This window comes from Geotrypetes seraphini, chromosome 1, assembly GCF_902459505.1.
Source record: "Geotrypetes seraphini chromosome 1, aGeoSer1.1, whole genome shotgun sequence".
Classification (NCBI taxonomy): Eukaryota; Metazoa; Chordata; class Amphibia; order Gymnophiona; family Dermophiidae; genus Geotrypetes; species Geotrypetes seraphini.
Window position 1 is genome coordinate 545407903 of NC_047084.1, and position 14252 is coordinate 545422154.

Consider the following 14252-nt stretch of genomic DNA (forward strand, 5'->3'; position numbering starts at 1 on the left):
TTTTAATATTTTGGAAATTATGTATTGCTCTTATTCACTCAGGGACAGTTTTAAGCTGTTATTATAAATATATTTAGAGCTTCTACTAAAAAGATTTTTTTTTTCCCTGGTGCCTCAATACAGCCCCACCATTCTTTTAAGGGAAGTTGCAGTCACACTAACTAGAGTCTGTACAGTGACCTTCCCTAGAGGTTGGAGGTTCTGGTGGTGTTCTTTAGAACAAAAGAAAACCAAAAACTCCCCCCCCCCCAAAAAAAAAAAAACTCTGTGGAGTGACGATGTTCCTAAATGGACTTTATTTGAAAGTGTCAAAGTTACAAAGGTACACTGAAATCATCCACATAAAATAATTCCATCCACATAAAAATATATCATCCACATAAGAGCCTTAAAAGACCTAGTCCGCTAGGGATACAGGACCCAACACGGTCCGCGTTTCGACAAAAAGTCTTCTTCAGGGGTCCCTGGGGGTTCTATAAAGGTGTTTTTTAGAATTCCTTAAGCTTTTTTATTTTAAAAAAAAAACCAAAAAACTGGTTAATGCATGCTTATGTATCTATTTTATGGATGAGATTGTGTATTAACTACTGTTTGTATTCGTTTTGTGCAGCATCGCCTATGATGATGTAAATTGCTTACAGTATACATATTTTAGACCCTCTTTTACTAAGGTGCGCTAAGTGTTTCAGCGCAAGTTTAGCGCACACTAATCAACACGTGTGCTAGCCGCTAATGCGTCCATAGGATAATATTTACAAATTAGCATTTAGCGCATTTAGTGCACGCTAATATTTACCGTGCAATAAAAAGCATAGCGCACCTTAGTAAAAGAGAGGGGTTAGTGTTTATCAGTGTGTTTTGTAAATTTACACATTCTGTAAAGACTGTGGGCTCCTTTTACGAAGGTGCGCTAGCATTTTTAGGGCATGCTGAAGATTAGCACACGCTAACCCCGTGCTACATGAAAAATACTGACACAAGCTCTACGGAGGCGTTAGCGTGTAGCGCGCGCAGCAATGTAGCCTGCGCTAAAACCACTAGCGCACCTTCGTAAAAGGAGCCTTGTGTTTTTATGCCATAAATAGATAAATTATTTTTTATTGTTATTCACTAGGATGTCTTTTTATGCTTAATTTTGGTATTATTTTTTTATTTTCAATTCTGTTAGTATGATTTTACGTTTGGTCTGATCTTATTCATATATTGATTTTGTTTAACAGTACATTTTAGTCCCTGAAACAGCCCTTTCTGGGTGATACACAGGTGTGTTAGGCATTTCTTTTAGCCCTTGAATTTGTTAATAGTCTCCATGTTTTGTTTTGGGGGTTTTTTTATCACCATTTCATCTTTACTCCTTTTGGAATTTGCAGACTGCTTGCAAGTGTGTTTTTGGGGATCTTCCTTTTTTTTTGGTATGTTATATAGACTTTTTTTTATGGTTTGATCTCAATCTCAATTTATTTATTATTTATTTATAATCCGCTTTTCTCCAAAACAGCTCACAGCTTAACATACATAATCTTAGGCACATACATTTTAAAAGAACCACATGGAAGCAGCCAAAATTTTGGGATCCGAATGACTAATAATACATTATAATTGTCTTAACAGAGGTAAACATCATTTCCAGAGAGGCATCACTTTTAGAGAGGCAAAGTGCTAACCATGGAAGGACTGAAATTGCAACAAATTTCTACAACACCTCAAGGTGCCAGTCCTGGCATTCCATAAAACTGGCCCAGCGGTTGAGAAACAAGATTTCTTACTTTGCACATATCGAACACTGTTTGCTTTTCTTGTGTCAAGTAACTAACGATTTTCAGATCTCAGTGCTCTCGGTGGGCTGTACAATGTCAGACATTTGGCCAAATAATTTGGCAAGGTTTCATAAACACCTTTCTGGCCAAGTTTTAAGATCTTAAATTGAATACAAAATATTATTGGCAGTCAATGTAATTTCTTTAAGATGTGAGAAATGTGTTCATAGTGAGATACGCCCATCAACAAGTTCTGTATCATTTGTAATGCTTTGATGCATGTTAGAGGTAAACCTAGATAGATTCCACACTTAACTTAAAGATTACCATAAGTTACATGTTTAAGTACTGCATTTAGGCCTAGCATAAGTGGGTGCACCTAAATGTAAGCACAATGATAGTGAATTGTATTACCATTTTATTAAAATACTTAGGCCCTGATTCTGTAAAGTCCGCCTAAAGTTAGGTACCAATATTGGCACCTAACTTAATTGATCAATGGACTTAATTGGAAGAGTGTCACCAGTGGGGTGCCGCAGGGCTCAGTGCTTGGACCCGTGCTCTTCAACATCTTTATAAACGATCTGGACATAGGTATGACGAGCAAGGTGACTAAATTTGCGGACGATACGAAGTTATTCAGAATAGTGAAGACGCAGGGGGATTGCGAAGATCAGGCTTGAGGAATGGTCATCGACATGGCAGATGAGGTTCAACATGGACAAGTGTAAAGTGATGCATGTCGGTAACAAAAATCTCATGTATGAATACAGGATGTCCTGGGCGGTACTTGGAGAAACCTCTAAGGAAAGAGACTTGGGAGTTCTGATCGACAAGTCGATGAAGCCATCCACGCAATGTGCGGCGATGGTGAAAAGGCAAACAGAATGCTAGGAATGATAAAGAAGGGGATCACGAACAGATAGGAGAAGGTTATCATGCCACTGTTCCAGGCCATGGTGTGCCCTCACCTGGAGTACTGCGTACAGCACTGGTCACCGTACATGAGGAAGGACAAGGTACTACTCGAAAGAGTCCAGAGAAGAGCGAAGATGGTTAAGGGGTTGGAAGAGCTGCCATACAGTGAAAGATTAGAGAAACTGGGCCTCTTCTCCCTCGAACAGAGGAGATTGAGAGGGAACTTGATCGAAACATTCAAGGTACTAAAGGGGATAGACTTAGTAGATAAGGACAGGTTGTTCACCCTCTCCAATGTTAAGAGAATGAGAGGGCACTCTCTAAAGTTGAAAGGGGATAGATTCCATACAAATGTAAGAAAGTTCTTCTTCACCCAGAGAGTGGTAGAAGACTGGAACGCTCTTCCGGAGTCTGTCATAGAGGAAAACACCCTCCAGGGATTCAAGGCAAGGCAAGGCAAGGCAAGTTAGACAAGTTCCTGCTAAATAAGGGCGTACGCTGGTAGGGCTAGTCTGAGTTAGGATGCTGGTCTTTGACCGGAGGGCCGCCACGTGAGCGGACTGCTGGGCATGATGGACCATTGGTCTGACCCAGCAGCGGCAACTCTTATGTTTTTATGTTCTTATGGTGCCAATAATGGCACTCAGTACCACACAATTGGCTTTAATTGGACTTAATTTAAAGTTAGGCGCCTAACTCGAAAACCACAAGTCTATAAAAAGTAGGCATGCAGCCCAAAGTGCCTACACTAAGGTCCTCTTCTATCAAACTGCGCTAGCAGTTTTTAGCGCAGAAAACCACGTTGAATGGCCTGCGCTGCTCCCGATGCTCATAGGAACTCTATAGGTGTGTTTTCGAGTTAGGCACCTCTTTATGACTTAGGTGCAGTTAAACTCTAATATTAGTGTCTAGCTGTAAGCAAAGAAAATCCAGGCATAAATATGGTACACCTAAATGTTAGGATGCTGAGTGTTGCTAAGAATTATTCTATAAGTGCTTAAGTTTTATAGACATGGAATTGATATTGATGCCTAAGTTTAGACAGACTTTAGAGAATCAGACCTTAGTGCCCAGTTCTATAAATGGTACCTATATTGGTAGGTACCTATGGAAATGGCACCTACCATGTGTCATTCAAAGTTAGGCAAAAATAAGAAAAAGCCTACACTACACGAGAGGGGTCACAACTTGTAAACTGGAAGGAAAAGACCTGCTCTCAATTACATAGTAACATAGTAGATGACGGCAGATAAAGACCCGAATGGTCCATCCAGTCTGCCCAATCTGATTCAATTTAAATTATTATTATTATTTTTTTTTTCTTCTTAGCTATTTCTGGGCGAGAATCCAAAGCTTTACCCGATACTGTGCTTGGGTTCCAACTGCCGAAATCTCTGTTAAGACTTACTCCAGCCCATCTACACCCTCCCAGCCATTGAAGCCCTCCCCTGCCCATCCTCCTCCAAACGGCCATGCACAGACACAGACCGTACAAGTTTGCCCAGTAACTGGCCTAGTTCAATCTTTAATATTATTTTCTGATTCTAAATCTTCTGTGTTCATCCCACGCTTCTTTGAACTCAGTCACAGTTTTACTCTCCACCACCTCTCTCGGGAGCGCATTCCAGGCATCCACCACCCTCTCCGTAAAGTAGAATTTCCTAACATTGCCCCTGAATCTACCACCCCTCAACCTCAAATTATGTCCTCTGGTTTTACCATTTTCCTTTCTCTGAAAAAGATTTTGTTCTACGTTAATACCCTTTAAGTATTTGAACGTCTGAATCATATCTCCCCTGTCTCTCCTTTCCTCTAGGGTATACATATTCAGGGCTTCCAGTCTCTCCTCATACGTCTTCTGGTGCAAGCCTCCTATCATTTTCGTCGCCCTCCTCTGGACCGCCTCAAGTCTTCTTACGTCTTTCGCCAGATACGGTCTCCAAAACTGAACACAATACTCCAGGTGGGGCCTCACCAATGACCTGTACAGGGGCATCAACACCTTCTTCCTTCTACTGACTACGCCTCTCTTTATACAGCCCAGAATCCTTCTGGCAGCAGCCACTGCCTTGTCACACTGTTTTTTCGCCTTTAGATCTTCGGACACTATCACCCCAAGGTCCCTCTCCCCGTCCGTGCATATCAGCTTCTCTCCTCCCAGCATATACGGTTCCTTCCTATTATTAATCCCCAAATGCATTACTCTGCATTTCTTTGCATTGAATTTTAGTTGCCAGGCATTAGACCATTCCTCTAACTTTTGCAGATCCTTTTTCATATTTTCCACTCCCTCTTCGGTGTCTACTCTGTTACAAATCTTGGTATCATCTGCAAAAAGGCACACTTTTCCTTCTAACCCTTCAGCAATGTCACTTACATACATATTGAACAGGATTGGCCCCAGCACCGAACCCTGAGGGACTCCACTAGTCACCTTTCTTTCCTTCGAGCGACTTCCATTAACCACCACCCTCTGGTGTCTGTCCGACAGCCAGTTTCTGACCCAGTTCACCACTTTGGGTCCTAACTTCAGCCCTTCAAGTTTGTTCAACAGCCTCTTATGAGGAACTGTATCAAAGGCTTTGCTGAAATCCAAGTAAATTACATCTAGCATATGTCCTCGATCCAGCTCTCTGGTCACCCAATCAAAAAATTCAATCAGGTTCGTTTGGCACGATTTACCTTTTGTAAAGCCATGTTGCCTCGGATCCTGTAACCCATTAGATTCAAGGAAATACACTATCCTTTCTTTCAGCAACTCTTCCATTATTTTTCCAACAACTGAAGTGAGGCTCACCGGCCTGTAGTTTCCTGCTTCATCCCTGTGACCACTTTTATGAATAGGGACCACATCCGCTCTCCTCCAATCCCCAGGAATCACTCCCGTCTCCAGAGATTTGTTGAACAAGTCTTTAATAGGACTCGCCAGAACCTCTCTGAGCTCCCTTAGTATCCTGGGATGGATCCCGTCTGGTCCCATCGCTTTGTCCACCTTCAGTTTTTCAAGTTGCTCATAAACACCCTCCTCCGTGAACGGCGCAGAATCTACTCCATTTTCTCGTGTAACTTTGCCAGACAATCTCGGTCCTTCTCCAGGATTTTCTTCTGTGAACACAGAACAGAAGTATTTGTTTAGCACATTTGCTTTCTCCTCATCACTCTCCACATATTTGTTCCCAGCATCTTTCAGCCTAGCAATTCCATTTTTTATCTTCCTCCTTTCACTAATATATCTGAAAAAATTTTTATCTCCCTTTTTTACATTTTTAGCCATTTGTTCTTCCGCCTGTGCCTTCGCCAAATGTATCTCTCTCTTGGCTTCTTTCAGTTTCACCCTGTAGTCCTTTCTGCTCTCCTCTTCTTGGGTTTTTTTATATTTCATGAATGCCAACTCTTTCGCCTTTATTTTCTCAGCCACTAGGTTGGAGAACCATATCGGCTTCCTTTTTCTCTTGTTTTTATTGATTTTCTTCACATTCTGGGAACTATCTTAAACCTGCGGGCTGACAAGGTTTGCACTACTTGATTAATATTGGTTAGATACACCAGGAATCTCTAGAGATTTAATAAATAGCTGGGGATGGCTATCAGTTCATGGGAACTTATTGGCAGAAAGTCAAAAGTTCACCAGGGCATATCAGGCATAAAGCACCCAAGAGTGCATGCAAGGTTACCCATAAACATCATTTAAAACCACCCACTAGCTTAAAAAAAAACTATTAATGTGTTAAAAATTCTAATAAATATAAATTAAAATGTGCAAAGATTGAAGATAATAATAATAAAGTGCCCAAAGTGTCAGGTGCAAAGTCACATCATTCCTGAATTTTAAAAAAGCACCCTAAGTGCAAAATCACTAATTGATGAGCCTTGAGAAAGCAAGAAATCACATTTGTCCAATAAATTTAAACTGCCGTCTGCAAGGACTTATCTGAGAAGCCACCAATATCCTTCTAATAAGAGGGTCTGTTGTCCAGGAGTGCCGACTGATCACTCTACAGAGCCCGTTTCATTTCCTTATTCAGGGGCAAACTCAGGGACATCTCCCACTGAAAACTAAATCAAGCAGTGCTCTCTTGATATTGCTTGCAAGTAGCCTCGTTCCGTCTCGCAGAGGTGGAGTCCATCCTTCCTGAATAGCTTGCTCTTCCCCCAGAATGTAGTCCAGTTGTGCACGAAGTGGAATCCTTCTTCCTCACACCAGAACCACATCCACTCGCAGCTCCGTCTGCCTCTTCTCGTTGGCCCTGGGTGCCGGTAGGATCTCCGAGAACGTTACCCTCTGCATTCTGGTCTTCAGCTTCCTTCCTAGCATCCGGAACTGGTCCTTCAGTACTTCCCTATTGTAGTTCCTGTTGCTCACGTTGTTTGTCCCTACATGGATCACCACCATGGTATCTTCCTCTTCCCCGCTGTTGACGATCCTGTCGATGCGGCTCACTATGTCTTCTACCTTGGCTCCCGGTAGTCAGGTCAACAGCTGATTCTGTCTTCCTCCCGTTATGTGGCTGTCGACATGTCTGATGATGGAGCCCCCCATGACTATTGCTGTCCTCTCTATCTTCTCTTGCCTCTTTAGCCGCAGATCCGTGTCCCTGGTGTATGACCATCTCTCCAGCCGTAGGTCTGTGTCCTCTGTGCACTTCCATCTTCCCACATCCTGGCACTGGATTTGTCTTCTTTTGGGTTCTCTCTGCTGTGTCCAGATCTCACTACTGTGTCACCCATTTCTTCCTTGTGGTTGTCCTCCAGATGGTCCTCACTCTCTGTAGGAATATCTCGGCAGTTCCACTGTTGCTGGTGTCCTCCCTGTATGCCTCCTTGATGAACTTCTCCAACTCCCAGACTTCTTCCTCGATGGTTTCCTCTGTCTTGACGTTCTCTGCATCCCTGTCCTCCTCCTCCACTGCTCTAAGTGCTTCCAGTTCCAGTATTCTGCCCTCCAGGAGTCTGACTTGTTTCTTCAGGCTCTCCAGTTCGCCACATCGAGTGCATACATAAGACTGCCTCCCAGAGGGGAGGTAGTCATACATATGGCAGACGGTGCAGAAAACTGGGTAGCTCAGCTTCCTGCTTCTGTATACTGCTTCCATTGCTGCACACTTGCCGGTCTGCTGTGGCTGTCCTCTGCGTCTGCTGTGGCTGTCCTCTGCATCTGCTGTGGCTGTCCTCTGCGTCTGCTGTGCTGTCCTCTGCGTCTGCTGTGGCTGTCCTCTGTGTCTGCTGTGGCTGTCCTCTGTGTCTGCTGTGGCTTTTCTCTGCGTCTGCTGTGGCTTTCCTCTGTGATTGCTGTGGCTTTCCTCTGCATCTGCTGTGGCTTTCCTCTGCGTCTGCGGTGGCTTTCCTCTGCGTCTGCTGTGGCTTTCCTCTGTGACTGCTTTGGCTTTCCTCTGCGTCTGCTGTGGCTGTCCTCTGCATCTGCTGTGGTTCATTATTTTACTTTTTATTTGTGCTGTCCACTTTGGCTAACATATAGGCTTAGAAATGGAATTTACCACTTATAAGTATGGTTTTAAATCTCAGTTGTGCCTCCTGGAATATACTAAACTCTTTTTGAACCAATAACTTTTCCATATAACAAAAATCACTTATGTAGTTCATCCCCCCACTTTTTAAATATTCACCAAATTATACCAAGCATTCTAGCTTGTGCCACACTCCTTTATGCCCTTGTATCAACCAAACTAGACTACTGTAATATTATTTATGCCACTGTGAACTCTGAGCTCTTCTACTAGTATCCATCTATCTATCCATCCCATTGATCACTTCTTTCATACTTGAGACTACATTTAACTCCACTTTTGTTCTTTATTGTTTTTATTCTCTTGAACTCTCTCCTGCCTGAAGTGAAAGCCAAAGCATCATACCTTAGATTCAAGACTTCCTTAAAAAAAAAAATCACATTTTTTGTCCTTGACATTTGGCAGTTTCATGAGTTAAACAATTGGTATTCAGTGGTGTAGCTTTTCCTCTACCTTCCTCTACCCTTTCCCATCATCCTGTTCTTCCTTCTCTCCATTTCCTTTTAATATTTCTATCAGGAAATTGTAGGATTGTTTTTTTTTCCCTTTTCACATTTCTTTTTATCTCTTTAAACCATTTTGATTAACATTTTGAAAAGTGATATATCAAGCCCGAATAAATGTAAACATACCTTCCACTTTTTTAAAGTTCATTTTTCAACTAATTTTACTTCTGGCTTGTTAAAAATAGTCTATTTAAAGAAAAAAAATGGCAAATTTGTGTCGATTTTCTCAATCTCATTTCACAAACCCCCTTTTTGTCTAAATTCTTGTTTTTAAAAGACTAACTGTGAAGCAATTAATCAACAGTGAAGCTCATGGGGTGCATGCAAAGTCTTCATCTAATCCAAAGTTAGGATTCGGGCCAAAGCTTTCCATTGTGCAGAACAGATAGTGGTATTTGATACTGATGAATGACTTTTTGGCATCTAGTGAAAAGGATCACAGCTGGGGCTTTTAGTTTCATGGATTGATATACTAAATAGACAAAAAAAAGTGCATTGTAGTAACCTTTGCAAGTTTTCTTTTCACAAAACAAACCTGATCTGGATGGATGATATCTAGAAAAACTGTCTCCAGGTTTTGTTTTCATTTGGCAGTCAACATTAATCTGAGAGATTGTTTTCCAACTATAGCACATATTGAACTGTTTGTCTTTTGCTTCAGAAAATCTTTTATCTGTCATTGGAAGGTTCTATATCTTAAAAATCACTTTGAATGATCATTCACAATTAACAACTTATCTTCTTAAAACATCTCAGTTAGAGTAAGGTATATTAAATAATAACAATTCCACTCGTTTACAAAAGCCAGCAGTGTGGGCCGGCACAGTAAATGCGCCGATGCCCATAGGAACTGAATGGGCGTCAGAGCATTTGCAGCACTGTTTTGTAAAAGGGGCTAATATTAATAAAGTCTCTCTCCATTTTCTTAATCAAGCTAAAGATACACTGGAGATCAAAATTGCTATCAGATTAAATTTAATAAAATAAAGGTTTCAAGTCATTTCTAATTTACACGGAGCATGATTCTTGTCAGTTAATGATCTTTGTTTACATTTACATTACATTACATTTATTGACTTCTATTCCACCTTAACCTTGCAGTTCTAAACAGATTACAATAAGAGAGACACCGGTCGACGATCCAAGATGGCGTTCAGAGCAGACACTGGGTGATGAGCTCCTCACTAGCGCTGCCTCATAAATGGGAGATACCTCTTCTCTCTTCCCTTGAACGCGGCTTGCCCGCTGTGACAGTTCAGACCCTATAGTCAGTCCTGACACACAAGAAAGGAGAGAAACTGTGCTTCCAGGCCACAGAGAGAAGCAGATTTATAGGAAAGGACAGTATAAACCACCCAGAGCTGTCTATCCCCCATTTCAGCCAAGGCAGCGCCTTTTTAGTGAGGGGGAAAAAATCTCCCCAATGACCACTGGGGGAGCCAGAGAGAGCTTAAGTCAGCTGCCACTCCAGCTAGGCCTGGGTATGGCTCCAACAAACTTAAGCCTAGTTTGCAGAAGCTAGCTAGGGCTGATCAGGAACAGTGGCTGAGAAAACCTCTCCAGCCAAAACAGCGGCTCCAGGCAGAAGACCCCATGGACTGGCAGGATCCTGAAGCTTCCCAGACACCAGAGCCAGACCCGGGAGTGGAAAGCATGGACTTTGTGGAATCAGAAACAGTTCCTAACCAAGCAGAGGCCATGGAAATTAACCTGTGCACTGTGGGCAAGTAGCAATTTTTGGCATGTTTTTTTTCTTGTCCAAATGTCTTGTAGTGTTTGGAGTTGCTGGGGAGTGCATAAGGTTGTAGTGGGATGTTTATGCTTTGCCGTCCGGGTGGGATAATATTTTTTGAGGGACTCTTTTTCTCTGATATTATTTGAAAAAGTGATTAAAGCTACACAGCAGCCTTAACCACCACAATCAGCTCTGAGGAGCTACACACCTGCCAAAGCTGGTAATAGGCAGGCTGGGAGAACATGAACTGTTTCCTTCTTTGAGAATTGGTTGGAGTTAATAATTGAATGCAAGGGCCTGGCGAAAAGGACTTTGTTTGGACTACTGAAGTCCAGGCACTTTGCTGGGCTGTGGTCTTTTTGCCAGCCCTAAGCAAACTTAGTGTTTGAATTTTGTTTTTGTTTCTTTTGGTACATTAGCTTGCTTTATTGATAACTTTTGTTCCTGGGCCGGTTTGGGACTGTGAAAGTAGCCCAGACTGAACTGAACTGTTTAGGACTTGCTAAAGACTTGCCTAGCTACTTGAAGCCAGAGTTTTGAGGGTTTTTTTTCTTTTCTTTGTTGTTGGCTCTTTTGGGCAGAATTAAAAGACCTATTGGATAAACTTACCTTGCAAAGCTCTCCTGTTTGAGAAGTGTTTTCTTTTACGGTTTGGAAATTTTGAGTTGAAACTAACTTGGGCAGTTTTAACCTGCTCACCCTGAATGGCCATTCTTCCTTTGTAGTGGCACTCAGAAATTGGCCTAGTCACTCTTGCCCGCCCTTGCGCTATCCAACAGAGGCTGGGAAGGTGACACCACGCGGTGCTTGGATATCGCCGGCATTTGGTTTGTTTTTTTTCTGCCGGTTTTGAATTTGTTTTTCTTTCTCTCATGGGCCCCGAACAGCTCTGTGGGACCAGGCGCAGAACGTGACCCGAATGGGGAAAAGGAAGGGTGCAACCCGGCCAACTCCTCTGGAAACTAGGACCTCTAAGACTCTCGTGCAGATGACGCTAGATGGAAGACTCGCTTCCCAGTTGAGGGACTCTGGATACTTGGATCCCTATTTCTTAATTTTGTGGACTAAATAATGTATTATTTCTTTCTTTTCCTTACATTACTGTTGCGAGTAGTATTAGGTTTATTAATTTTCTTAGATTCTTATTGCAAATCTGTACTCAAATATTAATGTGCTTGTTTAAAATTTTGAAAAATTGAATAATGAATTTTAAAGAGAACAACACCGGTCATTTCAAGTGAAGTCACAATTAAGTACATCTTATAGGGTGGCAGTGACTGATTTCCTTTGGATTCAGATAAGTTTTAATCACACTGTTTTTTTGTTATTGATTTGAGCAGCGAAAGAAAATTGAAGATACCATTTGTCATATGAGGAGAGTGCATTATTAAAGTTTTCACATTATTATTTCTCACTTATTTAGTATTATTTTTTCACTATAGAGGAGACATTATAATGTGCGGGCAAACTCATTTAGGTTATAGCCTTTAAGTCAAATATGAGTTGTCTACCCAGGGAGATACTGCTAAGGATTTGATTCATTGCAGTTCCCCAATACTGAGGTCTCTCTCTTTGCTCATTGTTGATTGATTTATAAGTTTTGTTGTATCATTATTTTTTTGCACTCTCCCCATTTTGGCATGTATAGTGAGAGTTTCACCTTTTCTATACTTACTGTCAATTTTTGGGAATTCTATTAACTTATCCTGACATATTTCCTGAATAACATGTGTTGTTTTTTTTTTAATATCCTTTCTGAAATCTGATACTGCAAAGAGAATCCCACTAATATTGAGGTCCAATTTTGTTGACTGAAATGACAGAAGACCCCCAAGCAGTCCCTTTTGTTTTATAACCTTAATTTCAGAGTAAGTGAATGAGTTCTGGACTCTCCTTGATCTGGACATGTTTTTCAGGACATAGCACTCATTTCAGTAAGTTGGAGCAAAGCTGTTCAAAACTTTACAGTACTATTACTATTTTTGTAGCACTGAAATGTACGCAATGCTATACATTTAACAATCAATAGAGCTTACAATCTAATTTGTTAAGACAGGCAGGACATCTCGGGGTTGGGGAGATTCTGATAGAAGAAATGATACAGTGGGTATAGGTATCTGACAGTGAGTGGGGTGTTAATAGTTGAAAGCAGCTTCAAAGAAGTGGGCTTTTAGCTTAGATTTGAATACTGCTAGAGACGGAGCACAACATATTGACTCTGGCAGCCTGTTCCAGGCATACAGTGTGGTAAGAAAGAAAGGCAGAGTCAGGAATTGGCAGTTGAGGAAAAGGGTACGGATAAGAGGAACTTACCTGACAAATGGAGTTTGCAGGGGGAGAGCATAGGGGGAGATAAGTGAGGAGTGGTATCGAGGGGCTACAGAGTGAATGCATAGTAGGCAGTAGAATTTAAACACAATTTGAGCCTGTATTGAAAGCCAGTGTGTCTCTAAGCAGGCGGAAGATATGTGGTCATATTTACTGAGAGAGAAGATCAGTCTAAGTGCTGTGTTATATATGGTCTGTAGCTACTTTATCATTGTAGTGGGACAAGGTCAGCAAAAGATGATGCAGTAATCCAACAGTCCCAGAACCAGGTACTGAACCAGAAGGTGGATGCCTGGAATGCGGTGAGAGAGGTGTTGGAGAGTAAAACTGTGACTGAGTTCAAAGAAGCGTGGGATGAACACAGAGGATTTAGAATCAGAAAATAATATTAAAAATTGAACTAAGGCCAGTACAGGGCAGACTTGCATGGTCTGTGTCTGTATATGGCCTTTTGGTGGATGATGGGCTGGGGAGGGCTTCAATGGCTGGGAGGGTGTAGATGGGCTAGAGTAGGATTTAACGGAGATTTTGGCAATTGGAACCCAAGCACAGTACCGGGTAGAGCTTTGGATTCTTGCCCAGAAATAGCTAAGAAGAAAAAATGTAAAAAAATGTAAATTGAATCAGGTTGGGCAGACTCGATGGACCATTCGGGTCTTTATCTGCCGTCATCTACTATGTTACTATGTAAGACAAAATTGCGCCCTATCAAAAAATGTCCAAATAGTTTGCAAGTGTCGGAGAACAATGAAGGATTTCTGAACCGCTTTGATGATCTGTAATTGAAAAGTACAGCGTCTATCAATCACCACTTAACTTTAGAGAAAGCATCAGTAGATAAGTAACTCAGTTTATCTCTAGGTTGGTTATGGTGGGTAATCTATACTTTCTCATCAGTAAGATCCTAGTGTTTAATGATCTACATTAAAAAAAAAAAAACCAACCATCAACAACAAATCTCAGATGCCAAACATTGCTAGAGGAAATCTAGGGGATCTTTAAGGGCTCCTTTTACTAAGGTGCGCTAGTATTTTCAGCGCACGCAGCAGATTAGCGCACGCTAACCCCGCGTTACATGGCTAGAATTAATGCTGGTGTTAGTGTCTAGCGTGCGTGGCATTGTAGCGCGTGCTTTCCGCGCATTAAAGCCCTAACACAGCTTAGTAAAAGGAGCCCTAAGTACCAGTAAAAAAAAAATAGATTTAGAGAGGTTTTTTCAATAGGACGTCTATCTTTTCTTTTTTTTTTTTTTTTTTCCCAAAAATGGCCCATTATTTGTATATAAATTGTATTGCACTTTTTTGGGCATTAAATACTAAGTAAAGTTAAAAAAAAAGTTTTAAAAAATATTTTATCCAGGTAGACATCAATTTTTTTTTGCCATTATATATAAAAAGGTCCAAATTAAATTGTCTTACTCAAGCCTTTTGTATGTAGGAGGGACCAGAATTTTTAATGGTCTGGCCACACAGACATGCCAGCA